At 48.1% G+C, this 17,237-nt stretch overlaps 1 long non-coding RNA gene across 1 annotated transcript in view; it reads left to right on the plus strand.

Moving 5' to 3' along the window:
- The window catches only part of LOC135276502 (uncharacterized), a 45,191-nt gene extending 28,758 nt beyond the window's left edge, over positions 1-16,433 (plus strand). The window contains exons 2-3 of the long non-coding RNA XR_010344024.1: positions 10,125-10,286; positions 16,004-16,433. This is a non-coding gene — a long non-coding RNA (uncharacterized LOC135276502). The remainder of the gene's footprint in view (positions 1-10,124; positions 10,287-16,003) is intronic.
- Positions 16,434-17,237: the final 804 nt, after the last annotated feature.

The following is a 17,237-nucleotide window of genomic DNA, read 5'->3' on the forward strand; positions in this document are numbered from 1 at the left end:
GCAAAGTAAAATCTACCACAACAGAACAAAGTTCACTCTAACACTCAAACTGTTTTAAGGATTTAGACATGATGTGAAAATGCATTTGACGCAGGGGTTGGCATAATGCTGAACTATTTTAACAAAATCAGGTGCAATAGGTTCCTTGCTGAAAGAACCTTTCCCTTTATCCCTGGGTGGAATAATTATAACAACAGCCCATTTTTTTAAGTGATTACCATGCTTACGGGGATGATTTCATTCAATCCTCTGTGGTGGGATTATTCTTATCCCCATTTTACAGATAAGGAAACAGGTTTGGAAAGAATAGGCAACTTGCCTCAAGGTTGCTCAGCTAGCATGACTTTAGGGTCACAGTTTCTGCCTCAGGGGTCTGCTCTAGCATGCACCCTTGACAGGTGAGCTGCCCTGACTCTAGAGATTGGTGTCCAAGGCACTGGCCTTCTAGTAAAAAGGTATAGAGGAAGCTCTTTTTTCAGTGGGGATCTCTGTATTAAAATTATTTCACTGGAAGTAGCAAGATTTTTCTTCTCTGTCTTTTGCCGTGCTTGATAGGTGCTTGAAATTGCATTCTCCAGCCAGCAGCCAGTCAGTTCTGCCCCACACGTTCCTTTTCTACCTCATGCCATTTGCGGTCGCTGTTCCCTCTGCCAGAAATGCTCTTCCCTCAGTGGTTTGCACAGCTGGCTCTGTCCATTGTTGGCCCAAATGTCTCCTTCACATAGAGGCCTTTGCTGACAATCTCCTGAGTGATGATTATATTTCCCTGTTTATTTCATAAGTAATTCCCTTGTTTGTTTGGCTTTCATTCATTGTTATCCCACCAACAGGAAGGCCTGTCCCATCTCCAGTGACTCATTTCAGTGTTTGGAGCAGTGGCTGGTACCTAGTACACACTCAATAAACATTTACTGCGTGAACTAATGAATAAATGAATGAGTGACCATAACCTCCTGATTAGCAGTTCTAATAAATTTGCATAAATGTTAATTATTAGCCAAACTGAAAGCTCTAGGAGTATGGTATAGTGCATTTTCAAGAGGAAACCCCTCCATGTATTTCAGCTCAGTTAGGAACACACTCAGGGCTTCAGAGATCAATGCAGGTCTTGGCCACATGCATGAGAAATAGCCCTTCCCAATGGGAGTGTAACTTTCACACTGAAAAATAAACCCTGTCCTAGCACCATGGCTTACACCTGTAATCCTAGCACTTTGGGAGGCCTAGGCGAGGGATTGCTGGAACCCAGGAGTTCAAGAGCAGCCTGGGCAACATGGCAAAACCCCTTCTCTGCAAAAAATACAAAACTTCGCTGGGTGTGGTGGTATGTGCCTGTAGTCCCAGTTACTCAGGAAGCTGAGGTAGGAGGATCACTTGAGCCTGGGAGGTGCAGGTTGCAGTACCAGCTTCAGTGACAGAGTGAGACCTCCGCCTCAAAAAAAAAAAATCCTTGTTCAAAAAAAACATTTGCTTTGGTTTCTGTTTGTTTTGTTGTTGTTGTTTGAGACAGTCTTGCTCTGTCCCCCATCCTGGAATGCGGTGGTGCAATCTCAGCTCACTGCAACCTCTGCCTCCCAGTTCAAGTGATTCTTGTGCCTCAGTCTACCAAAGTGCTAGGATTACAGGTGTGAGCCACCATGCCAGGCCTGTTTTGTTTTTAAACAGAGCTGCCAGTGTTTCTTAAGAAATCCTGTAAGGTGTGAGGAGGTAGAGAAAAGCAAACACATGAGACAATCATGGTCATACTCAAGACATATGTCAGAACCAGATTTGGACTTTAGGAAGCCCATCTGTTTTTTTTTTGTTTTTGTTTTTTTGAGATGAGGTCTTGCTCTGTGGCCCAGGCCGGAGTGCAGTGATGTGATCAGGGCTCACTGCAGCCTCAAGCTCCCTGGCTCAAGTGATCCTCCTGCCTCAGCCTCTCGAGTACCTGGAACCACAGGTATGCACCACCATGCCCAGCTAATTTTTCAGTTTTTATAGAGATGAGGTCTCGCTGTGCTGCCCAGGCTGAAGGAAGCCCATCTTGGCAGTGGTGTGGATGATGACAGCCAGAGGTAGGTATTGCTGGGCGCCGGCAATGAGACAGAGATTGTGAGGGAGGCAGCATTGAACTTGGAGACGGAGTGTACTTGGTGTTAGGCCTGAGCTTCTGGGGCCATGCGGGGTGGGAGAGAGGCCCCCGTCAATTGTCTAATCCTGCAGATTGTTTCTGAGTTCATCCTCCTCTCCTCCTCCTCATTCTGAAGCCTGGCTCCGTCATTTCCCCCACAGCTCACCTGCGCCAGGCAGTGTCCAGCCCAAAGTTAACAGTGATCGCCTCCTTTCCCCAAATGCATCAGCCTGCCTCTGCTTGCGTTTTGGGGCTCCTTCCTCTTCACACTGATTTCCTAGTATCCTTCTACATGCAGCCTGTCCTCTGGTCAGGCCGCCTCCTCGAAGAGGGGGACGAGCTGAGCTCACACCAGTCTCTCTCTCTCACCAGCACCGCTTGCCTCCCATTTCCCCCCAGCAAGCCCTGCTTCTCCCACGAAGCCATCTGCTTCCCCCTCCTCGTCTCATGACTGACCTCGCTGCATGCCTCTCAGAGCACACTGAAGTGCTCAGACAGGGACTCCTCATGTCCTGCCTCCCGATAGGCCCACCTTCCCGCAGCTGAACCATACCCTGTACCTTGCCTCCTCCGGCCTGCTGTGCCATGTCTACCCTGGAGCCCATCACTTCTCGCTGTCTCTGAACTTCCCTCCTGCAGCTGCCCCTCTCCACTGGGCCATTTCAGGCATATCGGGCAAACTAGTATCTCTAATGTCTGGGTAAACTTTTTCTTGCTGCTCATAAATCCCCTTAATTGCTTCCCCAAGTTCTCAGCTCCCCTTCACAGCATAATTTCTTGAAAGAATTGACTGTAGTTAGTCCTCATGTCCCCTTTCCATTCTGTCCTCAGCCCAGTCCAGTTGGGTTTCCATTCCCACTTGTCCCCAAAACAGCTCCTGCCAAGATCACCCATGGTTAGCAAATCCATTTGCTACTGAAAGGTCCTCTTCTGCGACCTCTCAGCGATAGTCAACACTGCCCTCTCCTTGAAACGTCCCTGACTCCACTGCCTGGTCTCCCTGCTCCTTCACTGGACCCTCCCTCTCCATCCCACTTGCTGGATTGTTTTCTATCTGAGCTCCTAAAGGTTGATTTCCTCTTTAGTGCTCAGTCCCTGAGCTCTGTCATTTATCTACGTGCTTTCTTGGATAATCTCATTCAATTCTATGCCTTTTTTTTGTGTGTGTGTGTGTGTGGGACAGTGTCTTGCTCTGTCCCCCAGGCTGGAGTGCAGTGGTGCAGTCTTGACTCACTGCAACCTCTGCTTCCCAAGTTCAAGTGATTCTCCTGCCTCAGTCTCCCGAGTAGCTGGGATTACAGGTGCCCACCACCACACCTGGCTAATTTTTTTTGTGTGTATTTTTAGTAGAGATGGGGTTTTGCCATGTTGGCCAGGCTGGTCTTGAACTCCTGAACTTGGGTGATCTTCCCACTTCAGCCTCCCAGAGGCTGGCATTACAGGCATGAGCCACTGCACCCGGCCAATCTATACCTTTAAATACCATTAGCTTGACAGTGACTTTCACATTTGTATCTCCAGCTCAGCTCAAATTCATATCTATCTCCTCACTTTTCCACTTTCACTAAACTTGCTTTCACTTTATGGACTCGCCTCAAGTTCTGTCTTGTGCGAGATCCAAGAACTCTCTCTTGGGTCTGGATCGGGACCCCTTTCTGGTAATAGGCATGTTCCGTTCCTGACGTGTCCACTGTCCCCTGCCTCCTGCCGCGCCGTCTCCTGACTCACCAGATGCTACACACTGTCCTTCTTTCCCCAAATGGAGATCTGCTCATCCCAGCATTATTCTCAAAAATTCCATCTTTACCTCAGTCATATGAGAGACAGTCCATCCTCTTTTGAGGAATAAAACAACAATACTATTAACTGCTACTTTCCCTCCAGCATTTATTGTGTTGAATGAATCACAAGCATTGTCTCATTAAATCTTCACAGTTCAATTAAGCAGTTCATATTAGTAACCCAATTTTACAGATGAATAAACTGAGCCTGGACAAGGTAAGTAACATACCCAATGTGACAGATCTAATGAGATTAAAATGCAGAGCTAACTCTTTAGAGATAAGAGCCTATCCTGGGAGATAGGCTGTTCTAAGCTTAACTTCATGTGTCTGTATTAAAACTCTTTACTGGCTCTGTTGAACTCGTGGCTTTAACTGAGGCCGAGTGAATTTTGGCTAAGGTCGCATACTGTTGGTCACATGGATTGGGGTGTTCTTGATTGACTCCTCATTCTGAGATGAGAAGGACAGCTCCTCCTTTAGAACAGGTGGCTGTGAACCTCTCAAAGCAAGGCCTGCCTCTCAGTGTCTCTGTCCTAGGAGGGTGAACTAGACAAAAACAAGTGATAAAGCATCATGTGTGAAGAGCGCTATAGTGAAAATGAAATTGAGTGCTATGATGGAGAGGGGCCAGGTGGTCCCTTTAGATGGATGGTCAGGGAAGATCTCTCTGAGAAACTTGCATTTTCCACTTTGATATCCAATAGGCATATCCAATTTAACTTGTCCAAACTGAACTATTGATTCTCCCACTCTCCCTATACACACTTTTCCAGCCCACCCCATGGGACACCACGGCACCATCCTGTACCCATTAACTTTCCCTCTCTCCTCATACCTAAGCATTTCAGGATTTCTATCGACTCGATCTCAAAACATGTTTTCCATCTCCACTGCTAGCTCCCCAATCCAGGCCCTCACTTCACTGCCCTGGACTATTGCAGAGCCTCTTAACTGGCCTCCCTGATTCCAGCACCAGCACAGTCCATTCTCTAGAGATCTTCCACAGTGGTATTCACAGAATACAAAACTGATGCCGCTCCCTTTTTAACCACCCAAAGGGTTCCCATTGCACGAGAAACTTCATATCCTGGCCCACACTCCCTATATGCTTCGCCTCTGCCTGGTACCCTGGTCTTCCACCACGATTGCCCATCCTCTCTTCTCCAGCCACATTCGCCTTCCTTTTATTCTTCCAGTGCATCAAACTCAGTCCTGACTCAGGGCCTTGGAATTTACTCGTTAATCTGCCTGGGATACTTTTCCTCCACATATACTATATTAATCGTGTTTTTTAATTTCAATATTTTATAAAACTTTGACATCTGGGGGCCTTGCAAACCCGGGAGGAACTGCCCCTTGCAAGGTGAGCTGATTCCTAGAGATAGCAAGCAACTTGCCTTGGAGCACGTATTTGATGTGCAAACCAACCGATCCAGAGCCCATACCTCGGAACCAACCTCTTTGTCAAACTCTCACAGACCAAGCCAATATTTCCCCTGCCCTAAATCGCCCTGGGAGTAAGATACTGGATAACTAGGGACTACCCCTATAGCCCAGAGCCTGCTGGAATTATTCAAATTATCTAGTCCTAAACTCCCTTAGCTTACCAACCTGCTTCTCCCATTCCTTCCCATAAAAACCCCAGTCAGGGCTTCAGCCCATGCTCTCCTGTGCTCCGTGTGCCTCCTGACCGACCCCGGTGCTACCCATGTGGCCCTGTGTGGCAGGGCATGCCCCTTCCTTTTGGGAACACTGAGTCATAAACTCTTTTTCAAAACAATTATCTCGGTGTCAATCACCTTTCCATACCTGATGAAAACCAGTCCCCAGTACATTTTATAACATAGGTCCATGGCCTATTATCATGACAAGGTGCTTCTCATCGTTCAGGTGTGAGCTTAAATGCAAGTTTCTCAGAGAGATCTTCCCTGACCATCCATCTAAAGGGACCACCTGGCCCCTCTCCATCATAGCACTCAATTTCATTTTCACTATAGCGCTCTTCACACATGATGCTTTATCACTTGTTTTTGTCTAGTTCGCCCTCCTAGGACAGAGACACTGAGAGGCAGGCCTTGCTTTGAGAGGTTCACAGCCACCTGTTCTAAAGGAGGAGCTGTCCTTCTCATCTCAGAATGAGGAGTCAATCAAGAACACCCCAATCCATGTGACCAACAGTATGCGACCTTAGCCAAAATTCACTCGGCCTCAGTTAAAGCCACGAGTTCAACAGAGCCAGTAAAGAGTTTTAATACAGACACATGAAGTTAAGCTTAGAACAGCCTATCTCCCAGGACAGGCTCTTATCTCTAAAGAGTTAGCTCTGCATTTTAATCTCATTAGATCTGTCACATTGGGTATGTTACTTACCTCGTCCAGGCTCAGTTTATTCATCTGTAAAATTGGGTTACTAATATGAACTGCTTAATTGAACTGTGAAGATTTAATGAGACAATGCTTGTGATTCATTCAACACAATAAATGCTGGAGGGAAAGTAGCAGTTAATAGTATTGTTGTTTTATTCCTCAAAAGAGGATGGACTGTCTCTCAAATCACTGAGGTAAAGATGGAATTTTTAAGAATAATGCTGGGATGAGCAGATCTCCATTTGGGGAAAGAAGGACAGTGTGTAGCATCCGGTGAGTCAGGAGACGGCGCGGCAGGAGGCAGGGGACAGTGGACACGTCAGGAACGGAACATGCCTATTACCAGAAAGGGGTCCCGATCCAGACCCAAGAGAGAGTTCTTGGATCTCGCACAAGACAGAACTTGAGACGAGTCCACAACGTGAAAGCAAGTTTACTAAGCAAGTAAAGGAATAAAGAATGGCTACTCCATAGGCAGAGCAGCCCCAAGGCCTGCTGGTTGCTCATTTTTATGGTTATTTCTTGATGATATGCCAAACAAGGGGTGGATTATTCATGCCTCCCCTTTATAGACCATGTAGGGTAACTTCCTGACATTGCCATGGCATTTGTAAACTGTCATGGCACTGGTGGGAGCGTGGCAGGGAGGACGACCAGGGGTCACTCTCATCACCATCTTGGTTTTGGTGGGTTTTGGTCAGTTTCTTTACTGCAACTTGTTTTATCAGCAAGGTCTTATGACCTGTATCTTGTGCCAACCTCCTGTCTCACCCTGTGAGTTAGAATGCCTTAACTGTCTGGGAATGCAGCCCAGTAGGTCTTAGCCTTATTTTACCTAGCCTATATTCAAGATGGAGTTGCTCTGGTTCAAATGCCCCTGACCTCCCAGCCACCTCAGCAGCCCTGGATGTCTCCTACCAGATTCTCCTGTGGTACTAAACAGCCTTTGGTGCCAGGGGCAGAGCATCCCAGAGGCTCAGCTGGGTCCACTGCCAGGGAAGGGGACATTGGAAATCCCGGCACCACTGGCCTGGCACCCGCTGCCTATCAGACAAAGTTGTCTGTCAAATTCAGCTCTATTTCTAAATACAGTTACTCCTCAGTTTATGATGGGGTTACATCCCAGTAAATGCATCATGAGTTATAAAAATGATGAGTCAAAAATGCATTTAATCCATCTAACCTACTGAGCATCATGGCTTAGCCTAGTTTACCTTAAATGTTCTCAGAAAACATTTGCTTACAGTTGGGCAAATCATCTAATACAAAGCCCTTCTCATAATAAAGTTATTGCCTGCCTTTCTTTCTTTTCTTTTCCTTCCTTTCTTTCTTTCCTTCTCTCCTTCCTTCCTCCTTTCCTTTCTTTGCTTTGCTTTGCTTTGCTTTGCTTTCTTTCAGATGGAGTCTCACTCTGTCACCCAGGCTGGAGTGCGGTGGCACGATATCACCTCACCGCAACCTCCACCTCCTGGGTTCAAGTGATTCTCCTTCCTCAGCCTCCTGAGTAGCAAGGATTACAGACAAACACCACCACACTCGGTTAATTTTTATATTTTTTAATATATTTTTAAATATAAAGAGAGAGGTTTCACCATGTTGGCCAGGCTAGTCTCAAATTCCTGAGCTCAAGTGATCCACCTGCCTCGGCCTCTTAAAGTGCCGGGATTACAGGTGTGAGCCACAGCACCTGGCCTATAATAAAGTATTGAACATCTTATGTAACTTCAACACTATACTGAAAATGAAAAGCAGAATGGTTGTATGGGTACTCGAAGTACGGTTTCTACTGGGCACGGACTGCTTTCACACCACCATAAAGTCGAAAAATCGTGGGTGGAAACATCGTTAAGTCAGGGACCGTCCCCACTTCACAATCTGCTCAGAGACCTGGGAGGGTGAGGCCGGCCAGAGCCAGCTTTCAGGCCACTGGTTTTCAGCATGAAGGAAACGGTTCCATGGCACAAATTGTTGAGGAACTGATAACCATCTGTTGCCAAGGTAACCATTCTTCCAAGAAGGTCAGACAGAGAAGCAACTCAGATAGTCGATAGTGATGTAATTTTGAACCCACCAGCTATCTGGCGTCAAGTCAAAAAGCACAGCCAAAGCCGGTATACATTTTTTTCTTTGCTTGCAACTTTCTTAAGAGTTCAGACATGGGAACCTTGTCCGCACCCCCGGCCTTTATAGCCAGAGGGAGTGGCAGTATTTGTCACTGTGCCTGGGAAAAAGAGGCCCTTTGTGGAGCAACTTGAGAAGGCTCCTGTGCCAGTCTCCCGCTCCCAGCCCTCGTCAAAGCTGCTGCAGAGGGGAGCCCAGGGAACAGCCTGTCAACTCTTTTCAGGGCTGGGAAAGTCAGGCTTTCTGTCGCCTTGGCTGGGTTGAGGGACTTGGATCCCTGGTCGTCAGCCCAGGATTTGCAAAGTGGGATGGGAAACGTCAGACCTTTCACTGGTTGAGAACTGGGGACTTTCAGAGCTGGAGGAAACCTTGACAGTCCTTGGGTGCAGTCACCCTGCTCCCCTATTGATGAGAAGCGGAACCTGGCAAAGCTCGCACAGCTCCGGGTCCAGCACTCTTGCTGCCAGAGGCAGAAGCTGAGAATGAAGCCTCAGGCCTGGCATCTCTATTTGCTGGACAACCCACTGCAGCATCCCCGCCTGTGTCACCTGGCTCTGCTGGGAAGCACTGCCATGCCTGCCCCTGTCGCCATGCCTGCCTCTGTCATCTCCCACACTCTGCCTCCCACACCTCCATCAGCTGCCTGGGAGTCCATCTGCAATACCACTGACAGTCCAGGCCTTCCCAGCATGTCCAGTAGGGATCTGATTCCTGGAAGAGCAATGACAAACTCTTCAGGATATGACTTAAGACCTGATTGTGGAAAGATAACAGACTTTGAAATCAGCCAGACAAGTGCTCAAAATCTGAATCTGCAGTGGTTCATGCCCATAATCCCAGCACTTTGGGAGGCCGAGGTGGGAGGATTGCTTGAGCCCAGGAGTCCAAGACCAGCCAAGCAGCATAGTGAGACCCCCACTCTACCAAAAAAAAAAAAATTAGCTGGGTATGGGTGGTACACACGTATGGTCCCAGCTATGGGGGAGGCTGGTGGGGAGGGTGTGGGGGATTGCTTGAGCCTAGAGGTTGAGGCTGCAGTGAGCTGTGATTGGACCACTGCACTCAGGCCTGGGCAACAGAGAGAGGAACGAGAGAGAGAGAGAGAGAGAGAGAGAAAGAGAGAGAGAGAGAGAGAGAGAGAACCTGTCTCAAAAATAAATAATAAAATCTGAATCTGTCATTTTCTTGTACTTTATACTGGTCAGGTTACTTAATCTTCTGAGCTTTAATGGCCTCATTACTAACGTGGAGATAATAATCCATACAAAGGAGGATTTAGGGATTCAGTGAGAGTCTACAGAGGGCACCTGGTGTTGGGTTTGGCGCATGGCGGCGCCTAGTAAGTGGCAGCTCTTCCGTCTGGGCCCCTCCCTCTCCCCGGGCCTGTATCTTGTGGCTCCTGCAGGGCCCTTCACTTGAGCCATTTGCTGTCTGCCTTACCTAGAGGTCAAAGGTGTAAGTTTTTCTCATTCCAAGTAAGTGCAGTTCCTCAAATGTTTCTTGAACACCAGCAACAGGGTCCACATTGAGTGCAGAGGATACAGGAGCCACTCTGCTGCCGCTTTGCCTCTCGGACACTCAGGGCCAAATGAGAGCGAGGAGCAGTAAGTCAAGCCCAGAGCAGCCACTTCACAGGGTAGGACAAGTGACAGTGAGCTACAAACACCTGCCGGGGGAGTCAGGGGAGGGCCTGGGGGCTTCATAGTTTGAGCGTTGTCTAAACTCACTCATTCCAACAGGAACCCAGGTCCTACTCCCATCCCAGGAAGCCGGGGGCCTGGGTCCAGAGCAAAAGCATGGAGCCCAAGGCACACGGACAGCGTCTGCAGGGAAGCCTGGATCAAGAACTCAGCAGACTGTCAGCTCTGGGCCAAATTGCAAGAAGCTCCCAAGGGCCCGAGGTAGGCATTCGATACACTTGATTTATTGAAGGGGTGCTCTCAAGCCCAGGGGCATGAGGGAGCAAGAGGAAGCCGGGGGGTGCCGTCTCAGCTGGAGTCAAACTTCAGCCTTCCTACAGGACCTCAGAGCAGGAACCGCAGCATCGAGGCGGCTTCACCAGGAGACAAAGGGGCCAGACTTTTGTACCCTGTGCCAGTCAGTCATTAGCTCTGGGTTTTGGAGAAGGGGGTGAGTGTGCCTGGGTGAGCCAATTCCTGCTGGGCTGAGGATGATTCTGCCAGGGAGGGCAGCCCTGAGCGCTCTGAGCCCACATTCCTAGCTCCCAGAGGTTGGGTGCCCTGGCCCAGCACACTGTCCAGCTGGAGGTTTACCTCAAGAAGGGTAGGCAGAAGCAGAACTTGGCGGGAACAGCCACATGGAAACTAGATATTAGAAGGTTTGTTTTGTTATTGTTGCTGTTTGAGACAGAGTCTCGCCCTGGCACCCAGGCTGGAGTCCAGTGGTACGATCTTGGCTCACTATAACCTCTGCCTCTCAGGTTCAAGCGATTCTTATGCCTCAGCTTCCAGAGTAGCTGGGAATACAGGCATGTGCCACAAGGCTGGCTAATTTTTGTATTTTGATAGAGAAGCGGTTTTACCGTGTGGGCCAGGCTGGTCTTGAACTCCTGGCTTCAAGCAATTCACCTACCTTGGCCTCCCAAAGTGCTGGGATTACAGGCGTGAGCCACTGTACCCAGCCAGGATATAGAAGGTTTTAAAATCACATCCTCATTTTGAATGGTCCAGCTTCCAAAGCTGTGATGACTAAATTGTTATTTAAGCCACCCAGTCTATGGGAATTTGTGACAGCAGCTCAAACTGACCAAGACAACATTCTGCCTGATGTTGGGAGGCGCTTCTCCCGTGATCTCTCCCTCTCCCATACAGCTTGTCAAGCCCTGGTCTCTCTTTATCTGTCCATTTCTCAAGGTTGTGTTGGAGCAAGCATCCTTGGAAGACGAGATAGTGTCCCTTCCCCAGACAACAGGCAGGCTGCTTTGGGCAGTGGGTTCCCCTGGCCCTGCGTCCTCTCCTATCTAGACCCACCTGCATCACCACTGAGGGCCTTGGAGCTCAGGGAGCCAAGGTGATCATGCTGACACTCTGGCTTCTGCTCTTGCTGTGAGTAAGGCCGTCTTTAGTCCCTGACCCGGGAGTCTCTCAGCTCCTGTCAGCCCCATGCACTGTGGCAGGCCCTCTCACCAGCTTACAAGCAGGGAACATCTCAGCCTCTTCACAGCCCTTGGCATCCAGCATCAGTCACTACCACTTCCAGCTGCCGCAGCCTACGCATATACCACAGACACGTGGGAGATTCTTCTCTCAGCCTCTTTGTCTGTCTCATTTCTTTCCTCTCCCAAACCAAGTAGCACCTCAGGCTTCCCCTCACATCAGGTATCTTCGCAGGATCCCTTGCCCCAACCTCTGTCTGAAGGGTGGGTCCTCCAGCACAGCCTACAAAGCCCTTGGGACCTACACTTCCTGCTCTTATGGTCCCAACTCGGAGCTCCTCCCCATCAGAAACTTGCACTGCAGCAAAGTCAACCTTTTCTGTTCCCCGAAGTTCATGCCCTTTTATGCTGTTCTTTCTGCCTGGAGTTATCCTTCATCGTCTCTGCCTCATTTTTCAAGACTGAATTCCAGAGATACTTCCTCCAGGAAGCCTCCCCTATGGTCTGGCTAGCTCAATCACCTTCTCTTATACCCTATGTCCCCACTGCATGTTACACACAACAGCATCAACTAGTACCATAGGTACTGGACAGCTTCCCTGCTCTTTCAATGCTGTGGGCTCCCTGGAGGCAACAACTTTATGTTACTCTTTCCAGTATATATAATGCCTAGCTGGGGTGGTGCCCAAAAATCTTTCTTTTTCCTTCCTCTCTCTTTCTCTCTTTTCCTCCTTCCTTCCTTCCCTCTCTCTTTTTCTTCCTTCTTTCTTTCTCTTTCCTCTTTTTTCTCTTTCTTTACTTCCTTCCTCACTCCCTCCTTCTCTTCCTCCCTCCCTCCTTCTTCCTTTCCCTCCCCTCCCCTCCCTTTTCTTCCCTCTCCTCCTCTCTCCTCCCCTCCTCTCCCCTCTCCTCTCCTTACACAGGGTCTTGCTCTGTGGCCCAGGCTGGATGGAGTACAGTGACACAATCACAGCTCACTGCAGCCTTGACCTCCTGGGCCCAAGTAATCCTCCCTTTTCAGCCTCCTCAGTAGCTGGGACTACAGGTGTGTACCACCACACCAGGCCAGAAATATTTCTAGGAAGAAAAAGAATGAATGAATGCTCGCCCTTTGCACAAATACTTCACTTACTGCCACTGGCCAAAGTGATCTCATTCCTCTGAACTCCCATGGGACTTTCTTCATGACAGTCTCTATGGGAATGTTTCACATTTCCCATCTCCAGCCTGGCTTTGTGATCCTCACTCACAGCCCTTGAGGGTCAAGTCTGTATCTTCTCCTTGTTCAGATGGATCTTAGATCACTCTGGAGTTTTCTAGCTTTCAATTTTATAGGTGTATTATTTTAAAATCCCTAGAAAGCTAATCCAAGAATAGCAAGAAGAGCTATGGAGTTTGTTAAATTTTATTTAGGTTAAGGAATGAGTTTCCATTCAGTGCTGAGCATATGCTAATTTACATGTCTATTTTGGTTATAATAACCAAATCAGTCCCCTGGGAGAAGAGAAGGGCATTGTATTTTCCATGTCCCTCTGTCCATTCACTGTCTCTGAGCAGGTTTCAGGAGGTAAATTCATTCAAGATCCCACAAATATTTATTGAGTGTCTAATAACATTCCTGCCCCAGGGACCTGGATGCTGTCCAGTCAATGCATCGGCAGGGAATGAAGCTCTGATTTTATTTATGGGCCAGAAGCCTGAACAGAGCCTCTGCTGCAACAGCAAAGTGCAAGCTGCCAAGCAGTTGATCTGAAAAATCTGAGAACCCAAAGAGACCTGAGTAAACATATGAATGGATGAATGCCTTTTGACAGCTCCGCCTAGAATGCAATTTGCCCTATTCCACCTTCTCCACTCGTCAGAGCACACATCTTCCAGAATGTTCAGTAGCTCAGCTCAGAGAAGGGCTCTCTCTAGGCAGTAATGAGGGTGGGAAGTCTCCAAACAGTGGACAGAGCAGCACCCGGGCAACAGTGCAGACGATCGCCTGCAAGGAGAGAACAGGGCTCTTTTTTCAAGTCACCATAAATTTATTTCCAATCCTAGTTTAGTTCCTTGGGAAAGAAAGATAACTTCTATGCTTACTTTGTCACTTCTGTATTTGTGAGATGGAAAATAACATTATAATGAGATGAAGAGTCCAGTCATTTTTCTCTTTCCTTTTTTGAAATCAGGGTCTTGCTCTGTCGCCCAAGCTGTAGTGCAGCTGTGCATCATAGCTCACTGCAGGCTTGAACTCTCGGGCTCAGTGATCCTCCCACCTTGGCCTCCCGAGTAGCTGGAATTACAGGGGTGAACCAACTCTCCAGTCCTTTTTCACCACACATCATTAAGAGGTCCAGTGGGTTCTGTGGTCTGAGACCCAACATCCAAACAAGTAGTATAATTTGGAGAAAGGAAGCTGTCAGTTAGGACAGTGGTATGCTGCAGTGATTAAAAGTTTGGTTCTCAGCCGGGTGTGGTATCTCGTGCCTGTAATCCCAGGACTTTGGGAGGCTGAGGCAGGTGGATCACCTGAGGTCAGGAGTTCAAGACCAGCCTGGCCAACATAGTGAAACCCCGTCTCTACTAAAAATAACACAAACAAAAAAAAATTAGCCGGCATGGTGGTGGGCACCATAGCCCTAGCTACTCAGGAGGCTGAGGCATGAGGATCACTTGAACCCGGGAGGTAGATACAGTGAGTCAAGATCATGCCACTGCCGTCCAGCCCAGACAAGAACAAAACTCTGTCTCAAAAAAAAAAAAAAAAAAAAATTGGTTCCTAAGGTCAGACAGAGAAGGGCTGTAGTCCTACTGACACTACTTATGACTAGGGGACCACAGTGGGGGAAGCTGTAGCTCGCCTTTGAGCTCGTTTTCCTCATCTGTAAGTCAGAAACAGTAGCCCTACCTGTCATTGTGCTTTGGCCGTGCGATGCACTCCTGCTGGTCTCAACACTCCCACCCGGTTTGATGCACCCTTCAAACAGGTATGTGGTTTTCTCTGATGCACGCCCCTACCCCAAGGAGAGGTGTGCTTGGATCTGTGTTTGTGTCAGGCTCCTCCGCTAAACACAGAGCACATGGTGGGCCAGTACCTGGTCTTGTTCATCTCTGTATGAGGGACATAGGATTTGTCCACATGAGTGTTCTCTCCCTCCTCCTACCCCCAACCAGCTCAACAGGATTTTCCCTTTGTCTACTCAGATATTCTCTCTTTCCTACCCTCTGAAAAAGAATTTAGTCTTTACTGGGCAAGAGAGAAAATGTCTGTGGAAACCTGGTTAGAGAAAAACAGGACCTGGGTTGCTGGAGGAAAGAGAATAAGATATAGCCAGAGAGACTGAGTTAAGCTACAGGGTGGAAAGCTGACAGATTCTGAGAAGAGCAGAGGAGGATGGTAGGAAAGCCAAGCAGGCTGGGCGTCAGGAAGTGTTTGGAGGGAATTGGGCAAGTAGGATGTTCTGGGGCATCTGCTATCTGCTGAAAAGAGACAAAAGAGAAGTTGGAAATGTTCGAGGGGTTGTGAATTTGTTCCCCATTAATATTCTTTAAAAGATGCAAGATGGCCGGGCATGGTGGCTCTTTCCTATAATCTCAGCACTTTGGGAGGCTAAGGCAGGAGGATCACTTGAGGTCAGGAGTTGGAGACCAGCCTGGGCAACCTAATAAGATCTCATCTCTTTAAAAAATTTAAAAATTAGGTGACATGTACCTGTAATCCCAGCTACTCATGAAGCTGTGGTGGGAGGATTGCTTGAGCCCAGGAAGTTGAGGCTGCAGTGAGCCACAGTTGCTCCACTGCACTTCAGCCTAGGTGACAGAGTGAGACTCTGCTTAAAAAAGAAAAGAAAAGATGCAAAAGAAAATTATAATTTGGTTTTAATTAAGTTTAATTATATTTGGACTGTGTGTTTTGTTTTGTTTTGTTTTGTTTTGTTTTGTTTTGTTTTTGAGACGGAGTTTCGCTCTTGTTGGCTGGAGTGCAATGGCGTGATCTCGGCTCACCGCAACCTCCGCCTCCTGGGGTCAGGCAATTCTCCTGCCTCAGCCTCCCGAGTAGCTGGGACTAAAGGCATGCGCCACCATGCCCAGCTAATTTTTTGTATCTTTAGTAGAGATGGGGTTTCACCATGTTGACCAGGATGGTCTCGCTCTCTTGACCTCGTGATCCACCTGCCTCGGCCTCCCAAAGTGCTGGGATGGACTGTGTGTTTTTAAATGTGTCTCCATACATAAACTAAGCTACATGGAGCCCCAAAGTGTGTCTGGGTTACACTCACCTCTCCAGAGCCTCAAGGGTATCTGATACATACCAGGTATTTCAACTGGTGTGTTGAACTGACTGTCTAATGCTGTTGGCTGGGGAAGTACTTAAAACCTTGTCTTATTGTTTGAGCCGCTCGCATCACCACAGCCACTCTGCTGCCACAACAGAGGGAGCTACTGTACAAAGGCACAGAATTTTGGAGGGACATGTTCAATCTGATAATAGATAACTCTAGGGGTTTATTTTTTCAGCCCTGCATAATCTCCTGGGAGCCACCTTTCTAGTACATGACAACGACCTCCCCACTGGTAGGTAACCTGATGAAGACAATCAGATTTGTTCTCCTTGGAGCTTGGAATTGTGACTAATGCATTGGTCTCAGATCGGGCTGTTTAGCTTGAGCAGATACATAAACTCAGAGGCTCTGAAGCAGCCAGGTTTGTCCTCATGTAGGACAAAGCAGTGAGTCTGTCTGTATTGAGGGAGAATGAGAAGAACAGAGAAATGAGAAAGGGGGCAATCGAGCCCGTGTCCCTGGATCTCTCTGAGATGCCTTTCCAATAAAGGTCCATGTGGCTGAAGCTCATTTGAGGTAGGTTTCACTTACCTGCAACCCAAGACAATGACATCAGTGCCTTGAGCCACAGTCCCTCAGCATTGCTGGTTGTCATTCTGCCAGTCTTGTCCCTGCAGCCCTGGGCAGGACAGGAAGCTGTGGGAGGAAATGCCTCCTGCTCCTAGGGCCTTTGGAGGCAGGTACCCCCTTCCAGGCTGCTGTAGTGCCCGCTGCCTCAACGGGGCCTTCCTAGCCTGGCAAAGGGGACAAGAGGTTAAAGCCCTCACTGTTTCCATCTCCCCTTGTCACCAATGAAAAGAAAAACAAGAAAAACATCTCTTCCAAAATAGCAAGTCAGCAGAACCAGTGGAGGAGCAAGTCATCAATTTTTTCTAGGAAACTGGCAAACACTTTTCGAGGGTGTTAAAGATAATCAGACACAAAAATAAAACTTAATTGGCACTAGTTTCTCCCTCAGGAAAACTGAACACAAAGATGAAAATATAAAATATGTAGGCTTTGAAGAGAGAGGTTTCTGGAAAATCAATAAAAGAAGTCAGTGCCATCTGATTGCTTTTTTTTTTTTTTTTTTTGATACAGAGTCTTGCTCTGTCACCCAGGCTGCAGTGCAGTGGTACAATCTTTGTTCATTGCAGCCTCTGCCTCCCGGATTCAAGCCATTCTCCTGCCTCAGCCTCCTGAGCAACTGAGACTACAGGCATGTGCCACCGCACCTGGCTAATTTTTGTATTTTTAGTAGAGATGGGGCTTCAGCACGTTGACTAGGCTGGTCTCGAACTTGTGGCCTCAAGTGATCCACCCACCTTGACCTCCTGAAGTGCTAGGATTACAGGCGTAAGCCACTGCTCCCAGCCTGATTGCTATTTTTTAAAGTGGAGAGAACACTCTTAGCACATTTTTATTCGTAT

This window comes from Aotus nancymaae, unplaced genomic scaffold (assembly GCF_030222135.1).
Source record: "Aotus nancymaae isolate 86718 unplaced genomic scaffold, 86718_ANA_hifiasm-v0.15.2.pri h1tg000025l, whole genome shotgun sequence".
In the NCBI taxonomy this organism is placed as follows: domain Eukaryota; kingdom Metazoa; phylum Chordata; class Mammalia; order Primates; family Aotidae; genus Aotus; species Aotus nancymaae.